The sequence below is a fragment of the Loxodonta africana genome, chromosome 10 (genome assembly GCF_030014295.1).
Source record: "Loxodonta africana isolate mLoxAfr1 chromosome 10, mLoxAfr1.hap2, whole genome shotgun sequence".
NCBI lineage: Eukaryota > Metazoa > Chordata > Mammalia > Proboscidea > Elephantidae > Loxodonta > Loxodonta africana.
This window is the reverse complement of record NC_087351.1, coordinates 62,336,371-62,350,590: the sequence shown is the minus strand read 5'-3', so window position 1 is coordinate 62,350,590 and position 14,220 is coordinate 62,336,371. Positions and strand designations below refer to the sequence as shown.

The window sequence follows — 14,220 nt, the reverse complement described above, 5'->3', positions numbered from 1 at the left end:
AATTCTGCTCTGATTTTTATTATTTGCTTTGTTCTGGTGCCTGAGGGTTTCTTTTATTGCTTTCTATTTGTTCAAGTTGTAGGGATAATTCTTTGATTTTGGCCATTACTTCTTTTTGTATATGTGCTTTTATTGATGTAAATTGACCTCTGAGCACTGCTTTCGCTGTGTTCCAAAGTTTCTGGTAGGAAGTGTTTTCACTCTCATTGGATTCTCTGAATTTCTTTATTCCATCCTCAATGTCTTCTGTAACCCAGTCATTTTTGAGCAGGGTATTGTTCAGTTTCCAAGTGTTTGATTTCTTTTCCCTGCTTTGTCTGTTATTGATTTCTACTTTTATGGCCTTATGGTCAGAGAAGATGCTTTGTAATATTTCAGTGTTTTGGATTTTGCTAAGGCTTGCTTTATGACCTAATATGTGATCTATTCCAGAGAATGTTCCTTGAGTGCTAGAAAAGAAAGTATACTTGACAGCTGTTGGGTGGAGTGTTCAATATATGTCTGTGAGTTCAAGTTGGTTGATTGTGCCATTTAGATCTTCCTTGTCTTTATGGAGCTCGTTTCTAGATGTTCTGTTCTTCACTGTAAGTGATGTGTTGAAAGTGATGTCTCCTACTGTAATTGTGGAGCTGTCTCACTTTTCAGTGCTATTAGAGTTTGTTCTATGTATCTTGCAGCCCTGTCATTGAGTGCATAAATATTTAATATGGTTATATCCTCCTGGTATATTGTCTCTTTAATCATTATGGAGTGTCCTTCCTTATCGTTTGTGGTGGATTTTATCTTTTAAAGTCTATTTTGTCAGAGGTTAATATTGCCATTCCTGGTCTTTTTTGATGTTGTTTGCTTGATATATTTTTTTCCATCCTTTGAGGTTTAGTTTGTGTCTCTCAGTCTAAGGTGTGTCTCCCGTAGGTAGCATATAGATGGATTGTGTTTTTTAACCCATTCTGCCACTCTCTGTCTATTAGTGCATTTATTCCATTTACATTCAGCATAATAATGGATAAGTATGAGTTCAGTGCTGCCATTCTGATGTCTTTTCGTGTGTTGTTGACAGTTTCTTCTTCCCACTTAGTTTTTTGTGCTCAGTAGTTTATATATTGTCTTTTCCTCTTATTTGTTGTTGTTGATTTTTTTTTTATGCTGAGTCTCTTTTTTCCGTGTATTTTATGTTGATGAGTAGGATAGTCAGTTTCCTTTGTGGCTACCTTAATATTTACCCCTATGTTTCTAATTTTAAACCTAACTTTTATTTCTTTATATCGCCTTGTTTTCCTCTTCATATGAAAGATTTATGACTACATTTCTTAGCTGCTCTGTATTGTTTTAATGTCATCTTCTTGTACATAATGACATCGCTGTTTCCCTGTTTTTGATCATTTTTTACCTTGTGTTTTTTTTTACTTTCTGCATCTGGGTTGACATCTGGTTGCTCTGTCCTGTGTTGTAGTCTTGCGTTCATATCTGATATTGATTTTCTAACCAGAGAAATCCCGTTAGTATTTATTGTAGTTTTGGTTTGGTTTTTATGAATTCCCTAAACTTCTGTTTTTCTGGAAATATTGTGGTTTTGCCTTCGTATTTGGGAGACAGTTTTGCTGGATATATCATTCTTGACTGGCAATTTTTTTCCTTCAGTGCTGTATATAAGTCATATATATAAGCCCGATCTTATTCTGATTGACTGTCCTTTGTAGGTGACTTTTTGTTTATCCCTAGCCAAAAAAAAAAAGAGACTAAACCCATTGCCATCGAGTAGATTCCAACTCATAGCGACCCTATAGGACACAATAGAACTGCCCCATAGGGTTTCCAAGGAGCACCTGGTAGATTGAACTGCTGCACTATTGGTTAGCAGCCATAGCACTTAACCACTACGCCACCAGGGTTTCCCGTTTATCCCTAGCTGCTCTTAAAATTCTCTCTTTATCTTTGGTTTTGGCATGTTTGATTATAATATGTCTTGGTGACTTTCTTTGAAGATCTACCTTATGTGGTATTCCATGAGCGTCTTGGATAGATATCTTCCCTTCTTTCACAATATCAGGGAAGTTTTCTGCCAACAAATCTTCAACAGTTCTCTCTGTATTTTCTGTTATCCATCCCTGTTCTGGTACCCCAATCACTCGTAGGTTATTTCTCGTGATAATGTCCCCATGATTCTTAGGGTTTCTTCATTTTTTAAAATTCTTTTATCTGATTTTTCTCCAAACATATTGGTGCCAAGTGTTTTATCTTCAGTCTCACTAATTCTGCCTACCACTTCTACAATTCTGGTCCTCTGACTTTCTGTTGAATTGTCTAATTCTGTAGTTTTATTGTTAATCTTATAAATTTCTGATTGCTGTCTCTCTATGTATTGTTGCAGCTTATTAAATTTTTCATTATGTTTTTGAATAATCTTTTTAATTTCTTCAACTGCTTTATCTGTGTGTTCCTTGGCTTGTTCTGCATCTTACCTGATCTCCTGCCTAATCTTGTTCCTGATGTCTTGAGGAGTTCTTATATTAATCTTTTGTATTCTGCATCTGGTAATTCCAGGAGGACACCTTCATCCAGAAGTTCCCTTGATTCTTTGTTTTGAGAGCTTGTTGAAGCAACCCTGGTCTGTTTCTTTATGTGATTTGATATTGACTCTTGTCTCCGAGCCATCTAGAAGTTATTGTATTAGTTTATTTTATGTTTGCTTACTGTATCCTGGCTTCTTGCTTTGTTTTGTTTTGATATGCCCAAATAGGTTGCTTGCGTGAGCTTTCTTGATTATTTTCACCTTTGAAGTGCTACTGTCCTGTCACCAGATGGCTAGAGCTGTCATCAGGTATATGAGCCTAGGAGTCCATTCACTTTTCTTGTATGGATTCAGCTCAGGTGTCCAGGTAGATGGTTATCAAGTGTTTGGTAGAGGCTGTGTCCTACAGTCTTAGAGGGGTAGGGGTGATTGGTAGAGGTACAGGTATCTGGTTGCAGCAGGAGGTCACGCCCTGAACAAGGCAGGGGGCTGACAACTGTCCCCCGAAGGTCTGTGAGGAAAGTGCTTCTCTGTTTCCTGGAGCGCAAAGGTAGGTGGGTTCTACAGATGGACCTTGGGTACCCAGTGCTTTTGGTTGTAAGGACTGCCAGGTACCAGTTATTCCTGGACCCCTGTCATGGGTGGCTGAGTGACCTGAGCGGAGCCACCAGTCCTTAGGCCCCTGATGTGGGTAGATGAGGACCCTCTTTAATAGGCAAAGTGGTGTCATACATCAAATACCCACCTCTCCACTGCACAGCTGAAACAGTTGCAATCTGCCCACAAGGGCCTATTCCCCTGAAATAGACCCACACAGGTCCATGCAGTGGGGATAGGTATTTAACGTCCATGGACTGTTTATGGCTGGACAGGAGCTGCTTCAGTCCTGAGCTCCCCAGGTTAGTAGAGCTGGCAGATTATCTTTTCCCCCGATTGTGAATTTATTCCTTCTTCAAGGCCGGGTGTATGGTTTAGGACACTCAGGAGGGCCTATCTCAGTCCCAAGGAAATCAGCAGCTGGGCTGGTGGCACGGTAAAATATACACAAGTACTTAGCTTTTGCTGAGAGCACCGCTCTTCTCTGGTTCCAGAGGTGTGAATAGGCTGTGCGGCTGGCTCTCTCTCCCTGAGGAAACTGTGGCCAAATGCTACTACCAGCCTGCCGCAGTCACTCCCAGGAATGGTGCCTGAGGGTTTCCGGCTATGGTCCACCACACCTCTCCACTTCTGAACTGTCTCCCCCCGCCCCCCCAGTGGTAAGTCCGTTTTCTGATTTTGCCTTTGATGTTCAGGGCTCCTAGCTTGTCATAAATATAATCGTTTCACTTGTTTTTTCGGGTCTTTGTTGTAAGAGGGATCACCGGAAGCATCTGACTACTCCCCCATCTTGGCCCCCCCTCCCCGTGGCTGATTTTTTTGAAAGTAGATCTCCTGGGCTTTCTTCCGAGGCACCTCCAGTAGACTCGAACCACCAACCTTTTGATTAGCATCTGAACACTTAACGGTTTGTGCCACCTAGGGATTCCTCATAAGTGAAAGTGACCAATAATTCCCTTTTGATTGTCAGTGTTATTCAGACTTTGTCAAAATGAAAAACGGGAAGTTTTACATAGTATAAGAATCATTTCAAGGACTGAAGAATTTTCACCTCTGAGATTTCGGCCTGAGATTTATAGAAATATAGTTGTATGACAGATTTTTCAAATTCTTCCATAGTTATTGTTCTGTGTATGTTTTCTGTTTCTTTTCGAATCGATTTTAGATAGTTTGTATTTTCTTAGAAATGCATTTGCTTACAGTATAAGATTCAAAATATACCCATAAATTTTGTTCTTGGGTTTCTCATTATTGTTTTGGAATTTTTGCTTTTGATTTCCACTTTGATTTAAGAGTTGTTTACAAGAGAGCATTTTCGTTTCTAAATGCTTGGTCAGGGAATGTAGCTGAACCATAACTTTTTTTTGACTTATTCTTTGTGTACTAATATATGGTCATCTTTTGAAAATATTTTGTGGGTACTTTAGTAGAACAGGTAATCTATTTGCAGAGTGCAGAATTCAATATAAGTCTATTAAATGAACCTTAATCCTGTGTTGTTTAGATCACTTACATCTTTGTTTATTTTGCTCAGTCTTATAAAGACTGGCAGAAATATCGATTATCACTACTGTAGTGGTTCTGCCCATTTCTCCTTGCATTTGCAGCAGTTTTGGTTAATGTATTTCAGTGTTGTGCCAGTTGACTTGTAAAAGTTCATGATTGTATCTTCATTTATATTAACAAATATTTCTAGAGTACCTAATATATGCAGGCTCTGTTCTAGAGGATAGGGATGTAGAAGAGAACAGAAAAGCAAAAACTCTTGTTCTCATGGAATTTGAATTCTAGTGGGGGAGATATAATAAAGAAATAAGCAAATAGATGTATAATGCATTGGTCACTCATATTGGCCAGTGGCTTTAGTCTTTCCACTGCCATTGTGACTCCTATCCTTCATTCTTAAACATTCATCCTCTTGGTGCACTTAAATACCCTTTTTACCACGAATATAACTTTGTCAAATAATGATACTGACAACTCTTCTTTTTGTTTATGTTTATGTACATGTAACAAAAGAGTCACTATGAGTTGGAATCGACCCGATGGCAACAGGTTTCGGGGTTTTTTTTTTTTTGGATACCTGTTCCTATTGTTAGGAGCCGTGGTTGCGCAGTGGTTGAATGCTTGGCTGCTAAACGAAAGGTCAGCACTTCAAATCTACGAACTGCTCCTTGGAAGCTCAATGGGGCAGTTCTATCCTGTAGGATTGCTATGTGTAGGAATCGACTCAACGTTTGTAGTTTTTTTTTTTAGGCCTATTATACTTTAATCCTTTCTGGGTCATTGATTTTTAGGTGTTTTTCTTGTAAAAAAGCATATTTGGGTTTTATTTTACAACCTGATCTGAGTCTTTCTCCTTTTAATAGGCAGGTTTATATTGTTGCATGGACAGATGTTTCGTCTTACTTCTGTTGGTTCATTTTTTGTTTCCGTGAGCTTTTGAAGAAAAAAAATTTGTTCTTCTTGGTAAGTTGAAAGGCATACAGTCTATAATTTTACCAGAGGATGACTTGTAAGGTATTGGATAATATACTTAAATTTGCTTTTTGATATATCAGTTTAAGAAATGAAAGAATCATCTGTTGACTTCCTACAGTGAAAAATATTGAAATTTGCATTATTTGCTTCCTCTCCTCCCCATCTCCAGATGTTTGTTAATTCATTTTGGTATTTTTAGCCCCAGAACTTATGATTATACTGGGGTATGAGTGTGTGTGTGTTTGTCTTTTAAGAGTTATAATATTTACAATATACTTGTAATTACTAATTATTTAAACAAAGTTCTATAATTCAGTAGATTCAGTGCCCGCCATTGGTCTTTTCATTCTGTACTTCGCTACTCCAACTTATTTTGTTTCATCTGTTGATAGGATGAATTATAGATGGATTACAGATTTTCCTGTAAGTATTAGGAATAATATAATTTGAATCCACAAATTGATTTTTCTTCCCAAACCTGCCCTTTCCTCAGTCTTCCTCATTTTGCTAACCAGTTTCCCTCATCAAAAATACAGGCATTATCCCTCTCTCTTTTATTTGCCTTCTAGAGTTAGTCCGTCAGCAGCATTCTTCAACTCCACCTCCAAGACATCCTGAATCCATCTGCTTCTCTTTATTGCTACCTTTATCCTGGTGTCTCTGCATTATCCAGTTTCCACAAAGCCACTGGAGTGACCTTTTAAAAACATAAAGCAGATCATAGTATTCTCCTGCTTAAAACCTTTCCAAGCTTCCAGATCCACTTAGAATAATATCTAGACTTCAGCCTTGCTAATAGAACACTACCTGATCTGCTCTTCGTGCTTCCCTGAGTGCATTTTGTACCTTTCTCACTTTCCTACTCTGCCTCAACTCTTCTATTTAAACAGTCCAGATTAAACTAACCCTTCCATATCTGCCTGAAGGACTATTTTTCTTGAACTTGGCTCATAAGGCTCCTTGTCGTTCAGTTTTCAACTGAAGTGCCATGTCCTGAGGTCATTCTGGGCTACCCAATTTAAATTATTCTATTATTCTTATTTCTCTACACAGGTCATGTGACTGCCTGATATGTTTCTTTTTACTTACATGTATTTGTTTATTGTCTGTCTCCTTCTCCTAGAATGTAAGATCCATGAGAATTGGGATCCTCTCTCTTCACTGTTATATTTCAGCACCTGGAACAGTATAGGCACATAGTGGGCACTCAATAAATATTCATGGTACAAGTGAATATTTTAAATGCCTTTCTGTTGCCTTTGCATAAGAATTGACTAGGTATAGAATTATTGTATCACACATTCTTCTCCTCCCACCCTTATTTTCTCCCTTGAATATTGTTGGAGAGAACTGTTAACACCAGCCCAGTATTATTTTTCCCGTTGTTAGTAACTTGCTGCTTCTGCCTGATAATAGCAAAAGCTAGAGGCTCTTTGTCTTTGCAATTAGTAATTTCAACAGAATGTATCTTGGTCTTGATAAATTCTACTGATTTTTTTCCTTGAAACACAGTAAGTTGTTTCTGTTTTTTTTTTTTTGCAATTTTAGTTATTTATTTCATGAAGTTTCTTTTATCATTCTTGAATTTTTAAAAATTTTATTACTTCAGGAATACCAATTATTCATGTTCTCCATTATCTGTATTCATTACCTACTTTCTCTCCATCATGTTCATGAATCTTCTTTCTGCATTATGTGTGATTTTCTTTTTTTTACCACCCATCACATCACTGACTTGTCTGTCTCCAGTATTCTTTTACTTCTTGTTTCTAGTGCGTTATTAGTTGTGTACAGATATTATTTTTCCTCAGTTTCCCCTCCCCTCATGTAATTGCACTGGGGTTCTTTTTACTTCATTTTGTTACCTTACTCACCAGTATTCCTCTTTTTTCCTTAATTTCCTTGAGAGTTTGAAACACTATTGTCTTAAGTTTTCTTTTGAAATGAATTATCCATGTCTTCTGCATCATGTATTTATTTACTTCCTAGGGAGGAGGGGAGATTAGAATTTTTGTGGGAGAACCATGTTAAGTTTTTCTTGCTGTACTTATTTTCGATCAAGTTCTGTCTGGAACTCATTACATGCCCCAAAGCCCTATAGAGGGTTCTATTTGACTTCTCTCCTTCTTTGTCTGTACATTGTTTGAATTCTTTCCCCAAAGCATAAACTTTTCTTAGGAATATCAGTGAGTCTTTATGTTTGGTCCAGATTATTCAGTACGTGAATGACACTTCTGTAGAATGAGTTTGAAACCCTTTCTTTTTCAGTGCTCTTTGATAGCATGTTCTTTATTATCCTCTCTCTCTGTTAATTTTGGGTGGTTTTTATTTTGTGTACCATGTTTCCTAGAAGTCCTAATAAATATACTAGAAACCAAACCCATTGCCGTCCAGTTGATTCCAACTCATAGCAACTGTATAGGACAGAGTAGAACTGCCCTGTATGGTTACTAAGGAGTACCTCGTAGATTCGAACTGCTGACCTTTTGTTGAGCAGCCGTAGCTCTATTCTGACTCATGGTGACCCGATGTGTATCAGAATAGAACTGTACTCTATAGGGTTTTCAATGGCTGATTTTTGGAAGTTAATTGCCAGGCCTTTTTTTTTTTTTCTGAAGCACTTGAACTGCCAACCTTTCAGTTAGCAGCCAAGCACTGAAACATTTGAGCCACCCAGGGACCCCCCTGATAAATATACTTTGTTAAAAATCCCATTTTCCCCCTGAGATTTGGTTTTGATGATTATATTTAAAGTTTTTCAGTTCTGGTAGACTTTTTGATGATAAATTAGGGTGGGTAAAGGAGGATCATTATGAAAACCAGCCCAGGAATTGAAGCAGGTTTATGCCATATTCAGGAAGTAAACATTTACTGTGTTTCATCAACTCTGAGAAGCTCATTTCTCCCCACATTTAAAAATCTCTGAGATTTGCCTTGTAATAGATGGTGTCTTCATAGTTCAGCTGGCAGGTTTTTGGGTTTTTTTTCTTAGTGTCTCATAAAGTAGTAAAATAAATGTTTGTGTTTTAAATTAGTGGTATGTTAGAAAATAAAGTATTTTTCAGTTATTAAAACTCAGTGATGCTTGTTTTTAATTCTAGGATTATTTTCAATTTAGGAAACTAAAACCACATCAAAATTGACTCCGAACTAATCCCCCCCCACTCCCCATGTCATAGTTTTGTTTTTTTTTAATTGTGCTGTAGGTGAAAGTTTACAGCTCTAGTTAGTTTCTCATTCAAAAATTTATATGCATACTGTTTTGTGATCCAACTAATATTTAAAATAATGGCAACTATTGAACCACTTGAAACTGCCAGCTCTTATTACTGCTTCACGGACAGCGTAGCGAAGAATTTAATACTAAGGAGAGTTCACGCCATAGACAATTATAAATTGATGTTCTGGCTTTGATTTTTATAATGATCTATTTACATTGTAGTTTGGTTCCTTTGTTTCTTTCGGTTTTATTTTGGTTTGGTTTTGGTAGTATAAACTAATTTATTTTAATCCTACACTAATACTGAATATCTTCTATAGTCTGTGATATCAAGAAAATTAGACCTTAATATTTAACGTATCTTCTGGTTTTGATTCATTGCTGATACTGATTAATAACTGTTAAGTTAGTGACCTGAGAAATAAAACATTTTCTCAAACTTTAAATGTATATACTTTTTTCATAAGTAGTTTTATATAATTTCATTATCTGTGCTTTAGAATTTAAAGAATTTATCCTCTTTGTAACAGTGATTTTATTCATTTGGGTTCTTTCATTATGTTATATATGTGAGTTTTTGCTTTTTTTTTTCTTCTTTTTTTAAATGTTTTCTGTATGAACCATAGGTTTTATACCATTTTTTTTTTTTATAGCATTGTTAGTAAAGCCTAAGTAGTTGGTGCTTTTCCACATTTTTGGAACAGACTCAAGGGAATGTTTAGGGCAAAAATATGACATGCTAATGAATTTTCCCAACACTCAGGTCAGATAGTTCAAATAATTCTGGAGCCAGCTGCATTTCAGAAATGAACTCTTAACTGTGCTTTTTAAAAATTTTCACTAAAGGCAGTGTAATACAAAAGCACTTCCTTGTATGGATTTAACAGATGAGCTGGTTTAGAATTGTATTTAGACATGAAAAGATAATTATTTGCCAGTATGACTTAGAAAAAGCCTTATGTCTGATAAAACTTGAGCAACACTTTTTTGCTTTTAAGTAAATGAAATTCCAGCTGTACACTCGATAATACTCTCTCCCTCCTCCCTCCAGTTAAAAATAGGTCATTAAAGTTTGTAATAATTTTAGAGTCCTAAATTTGATTACAAATTTACAGACTTGCCCCTGGCAGATTAATTTTATAGTATTATGTTTACAATTTTACTGAAACAGATTGCTTGTGAGACTCATCCTAGGCCTTAGAGTTAAGAATAAAAATAGATTGGTACAGAAAATTGGATTTTTTAATTAGCCACAAAAATAATTATAAAAAAAAGTTAAGTCAGCATTATTTCCTGTGTTCCTTTATTCTTGTTGCTTCCTGTGTACACAGGCAAGTGATTATTTTCAGGAATGATTTAATCATTTCTGTGTCTCATTTTCATAGTAGATAATTATTAAATATAGTCACCATCTTACAAATGGTGATTATTCAAATAGACTTTGCCTTACCTGTGATTAGCGTTGAAAATATATAATACCAACAGTACCATTTTGAGTTTTAGTTGCGTTTCCCATCTCTTTGGTCAGGCATCAGGACTGCTTTAGGAAAGCAAGCAGATATAATGATGGTGCATGCCACCATGTTTTCCTGTCTTATGTTTGAATTCCAGCCTACTCTTGAAGGCATTTTATAGGTGTTCATTTTGTTCAACAATATAGTCTGTAGTTAGTGATAGCCAACAGCCTCAGCAAAACAAGATTCCTAGAAACATGGATAGGCAGAATCATACTTTCCATTCCTTCTTCTGTCTCCCCGCATTATCTCTCTTTTATGGTGAAACTACAAGGTAGTATTTTAAAGTTACACACCTGTGGTTTGGTAAATTATGTGAGCCTTGCTTCTTCTTGTTAGGTGCCACGCATAGCAACCCCATGTGACAGAGTAGAACTGCCCCACAGGGCTTTCAAGGCTATAATCTTTATGAGGAAACCCTGGTGGTGTAGTGGTTAAGTGCTATGGCTGCTAACCAAGAGGTCAGCAGTTTGAATCCGCCAGGCGCTCCTTGGAAACTCTATCAGGGGCAGTTCTAATCTGTCCTATAGGGTCGCTATGAGTCGGAATCAACTCGATGGCAGTGTGTTTGGTGCGTAATCTTTATGAAAACAGATCAGCAGGTCCTTCTCCCGGGGAGCCGCTAAGTAGTTCAAACCACCAACCTCTCAGTTAGCAGCCAAGTGCTTAATCGTTGCACCACCAGGGCTCCTTGATTACAGGGCTGGAATTTAATAAAATCATTGCCCAGAGTAATTAATGCAATACATTCTTTTTAGCCTTTTTAAACATTGTTTTAAAAATATGAATAACACAGTGATACCAATTTAACATCTTTCACGTATACAATTCAGTGAGATCAATCATGTTGTGCAAACATCACCAATATACTTCGTTTGCTTGCGTGCTTTTAAAATAATAAATTGGAAATAGTCGTGAAATAGTCCATTATTTTTAAATAAAATAGCAAGTTAAATTTGTTTCTTTAGACAATTTTTAAAATAAGTAGAAATCTTTAAAGATGTTTGAAAAGATGTTTAAAACTTTCCTCAGTTTTTAATACTTTGTTTGCTGGAAGTAAAAACAAAGAAAATAGAATAAATTGAAAAAAAGGCAAGAAGTATACAAAGTGGGTTTGGTTTTTTGGTTTATCTTCACTGTTTGGAAAGTTGAAATGTGAATTGGTGGAAAATGTTAATTTGAGGGTGCAAATAGAGGCCAAAAATGTTCTTTCATTGATTTTAAATAACAGAAAACTAATTAAGGCTAAATAGAAATATTGTGACATTTAATAAAAAAACATTTAATAGGTAAAAACCAATTTTAATGCTAGGGTAGTCTGTTTCAATTAGATCTGAATTTGCTTTTGAATACAAGATAAAATAGAGCTGAAGATATTTTTTGAGTACTATTGTTGTTAAACCCAATTAGGTACCGTTAAGTCAATTCCAACTCACAGCAACCCTATGTACAACAGAAGGAAACACTACCTAGTCCTGCACCATCCTCACAATCATTGTTATGTTTAAGTCCATTGTTGCAGCCACTGTGTCAATCCATCACCTCCAGGGTCTTCCTCTTTTTCACTGACCCTCTACCTTACCGGGAAACCCTGGTGGCGTACTGGTTAAGTGCTACGGCTGTTAACCAAAAGGTCTGCAGTTCGAATCCACCAGGTGCTCCTTGGAAATTCTGTGGGGCAGTCCTCTTCTGTCCTGTAGGGTCACTATGAGTTGGAATGGACTCGATGGCAACAAGCTTGCTTTTTTTTTTCTTTTGGTCTACTTTACCAAGCAAGATATCCTTTTCCAGAGACTGGTCCCTCCTGGTAACACATCCAAAGTATATGAGGCAAAGTCTCACCATCCTTGCTTCTCAGGAGCATTCTGGCAGTACTTCCTCTAAGACAGATTTGTTCATTCTTCTGGCACTCTGTGGTTTATTCAGTATTCTTCACCAACACCGTAATTCATAAGTATCAGTTCTTTGGTCTTCCTTATTCATTGTCCAGCTTTCACGTGCATATGAGGCAATTTGTAAAAACCACGGCTTGGGTCCGGCTACCTTAGTCCTTAAAGTGACATCTTTGCTTTTTAACACTTTAAAGAGGTCGTTTGCAGCAAATTTGCCCAATGCAGCGCATCGTTTGGTTTCTTGACTGCTGCTTCCATGGGCGTTGTTTGTGGATCCAAGTAAAATGAAATCCTTGACAACTTCAGTCTTTTCTCTGTTTATCATGATGTTCGTTATTGATCCAGTTGTGAGGACTTGTGTTTTCTTTATGTTGAGGTGTAAGCCATACCGATGGCTGTTGTCTTTCATCTTCATCAGTAAGTGCTTCAAGTTCTCTTTGCTTTCAGCAAGCATGGTTTTATCATTTGCATATCAGAGGTTGTTAATAAGACTTCCTCCAATCCTGATGCCCCGTTCTTCTTCACATAGTCCAGCTTCTCGTATTACTTGCTCAGCACACGGGGTGAAAGGATATACCCCTGACTTTAAACTATGCAGTATTCCGTTTTGTTTCAATGACTGCCTCTTAGTCTGTGTACAGGTTCCTCACGAGCACAATTAAGTGTTCTGGAATTCCCATTCTTCGCAGTGTTATCCATAACTTGTTATGATCCACACAGTCGAATGCCTGTGCATAATCAATAAACTCCTGGCCTAGTAGACCATATTATTGTCCAATTCAAAATGGCCAATACCAATCCATTTCAGCTCACTAATGGCTAGGACCCTGATCTTTATGCACTTTGTTTCATTTTTCACAACTCCGGGTTTCCTAGCTTCATACTTTGTACATTCCACATGCGTATTATTAATGGACGTGTGCAGCTGTTTCTTCTTTTTGAGCCATGCCACATCAGCAAATGAAGGTCCTGAAGGCTTTACTCCACCCACTTCATTAAAAGCAATTGTACTTTGAGGAGACAGCTTTTCCCCAGTCATATTTTGACTACCTTCCAACTTGAGAGCTCATCTTCTGGCATGGTATCATCAAGTTCCACTGCTGTTCATAAGGTTTTCAGTGGTCCTTCTTCCTAGTCTGTCTTAATCTGGAAGCTCTGCTAAAACCTGTCCACCACGGTTGACCCTGCTGACATTTGAAATACTGGTGGCATAGCTTCCAGCATCACAGCAATATACAAGCCACCACAGTACAGCAAACTGACAGACGCGTGGTGGACTAGGTAGTTTAAAAAGGTGACCTTTGATGTCACATTCTAAGTCAGTGTTTAAGATTCTAAAGTGGTGAATTTTAAACTGACAGAGATTTTCTTTCTAAGTGAGTTTTCAGAATTTAAGATAGGCTTCCCAAAGAAAATGTATTGTTAGAAATGGCCATTCTATCTGTTAACTTCTATGTTCAGTTGCTCATTGAAAAACAAAAATATATTTCCTTATTCCAAAATATCATAGTTACCTAGTGCTGCTCTAACAGAAATAGCACAGGTGGGTGGCTTTAACAAACAGAAGTTTATTTTCTCACAGTTTAGGAGGTTAGAAGTCCAAATTCAGTGTGCCGGCTTTGGAAGAAGGCTTTCTCTCTCTTGACTCTAGAGGTAAGGTCCTTCCTTGTCTCTTCTGAGCTTCTCCTCCTGGGCAGTCTTCCTCGTAGCTTGCATCTCTCTTCCCTGTCTGTGCCCCCTATCTTGCTTATTTAATTTCTTTTATATGTCAAAAGAGGTTGACTCAAGATACACCCTACACTAATCCTGCCTTGTTAACATGACAGAGACAACCCATTCCCAAATGGGATTGTAACCACAGGCATAGAGGTTAGGATTTACAACAAATATTTTGGGGGGACATAATCAATAACACAAGCTAAAACAATGAAATTGACCAGATGCCCACCATCTTGTCTACTGTATTTTTTGCAGATGGTAAAATATCTGATGGGTTACTCAACA

At 37.2% G+C, this 14,220-nt stretch overlaps 1 protein-coding gene across 5 annotated transcripts in view; it reads left to right on the top strand.

The window, feature by feature from the left end:
* MAP4K5 (mitogen-activated protein kinase kinase kinase kinase 5) overlaps window positions 1–14,220 on the top strand; it is a 142,767-nt gene that overhangs the window by 47,259 nt on the left and 81,288 nt on the right. Inside the window, exons 2-3 of one of the 5 annotated variants that reach the window (XM_064292454.1) lie at window positions 3,604–3,768; window positions 5,479–5,578. The exons of 2 other annotated variants lie outside the window; for them this stretch is intronic. The gene's annotated coding sequence lies outside the window, so the exon portion shown is untranslated. Of the gene's footprint in view, window positions 1–3,603; window positions 3,769–5,478; window positions 5,579–13,798; window positions 13,870–14,220 lie in introns of those variants that run through there. 2 more of the 5 variants (XM_064292455.1, XM_064292457.1) reach the window with 2 other exon arrangements.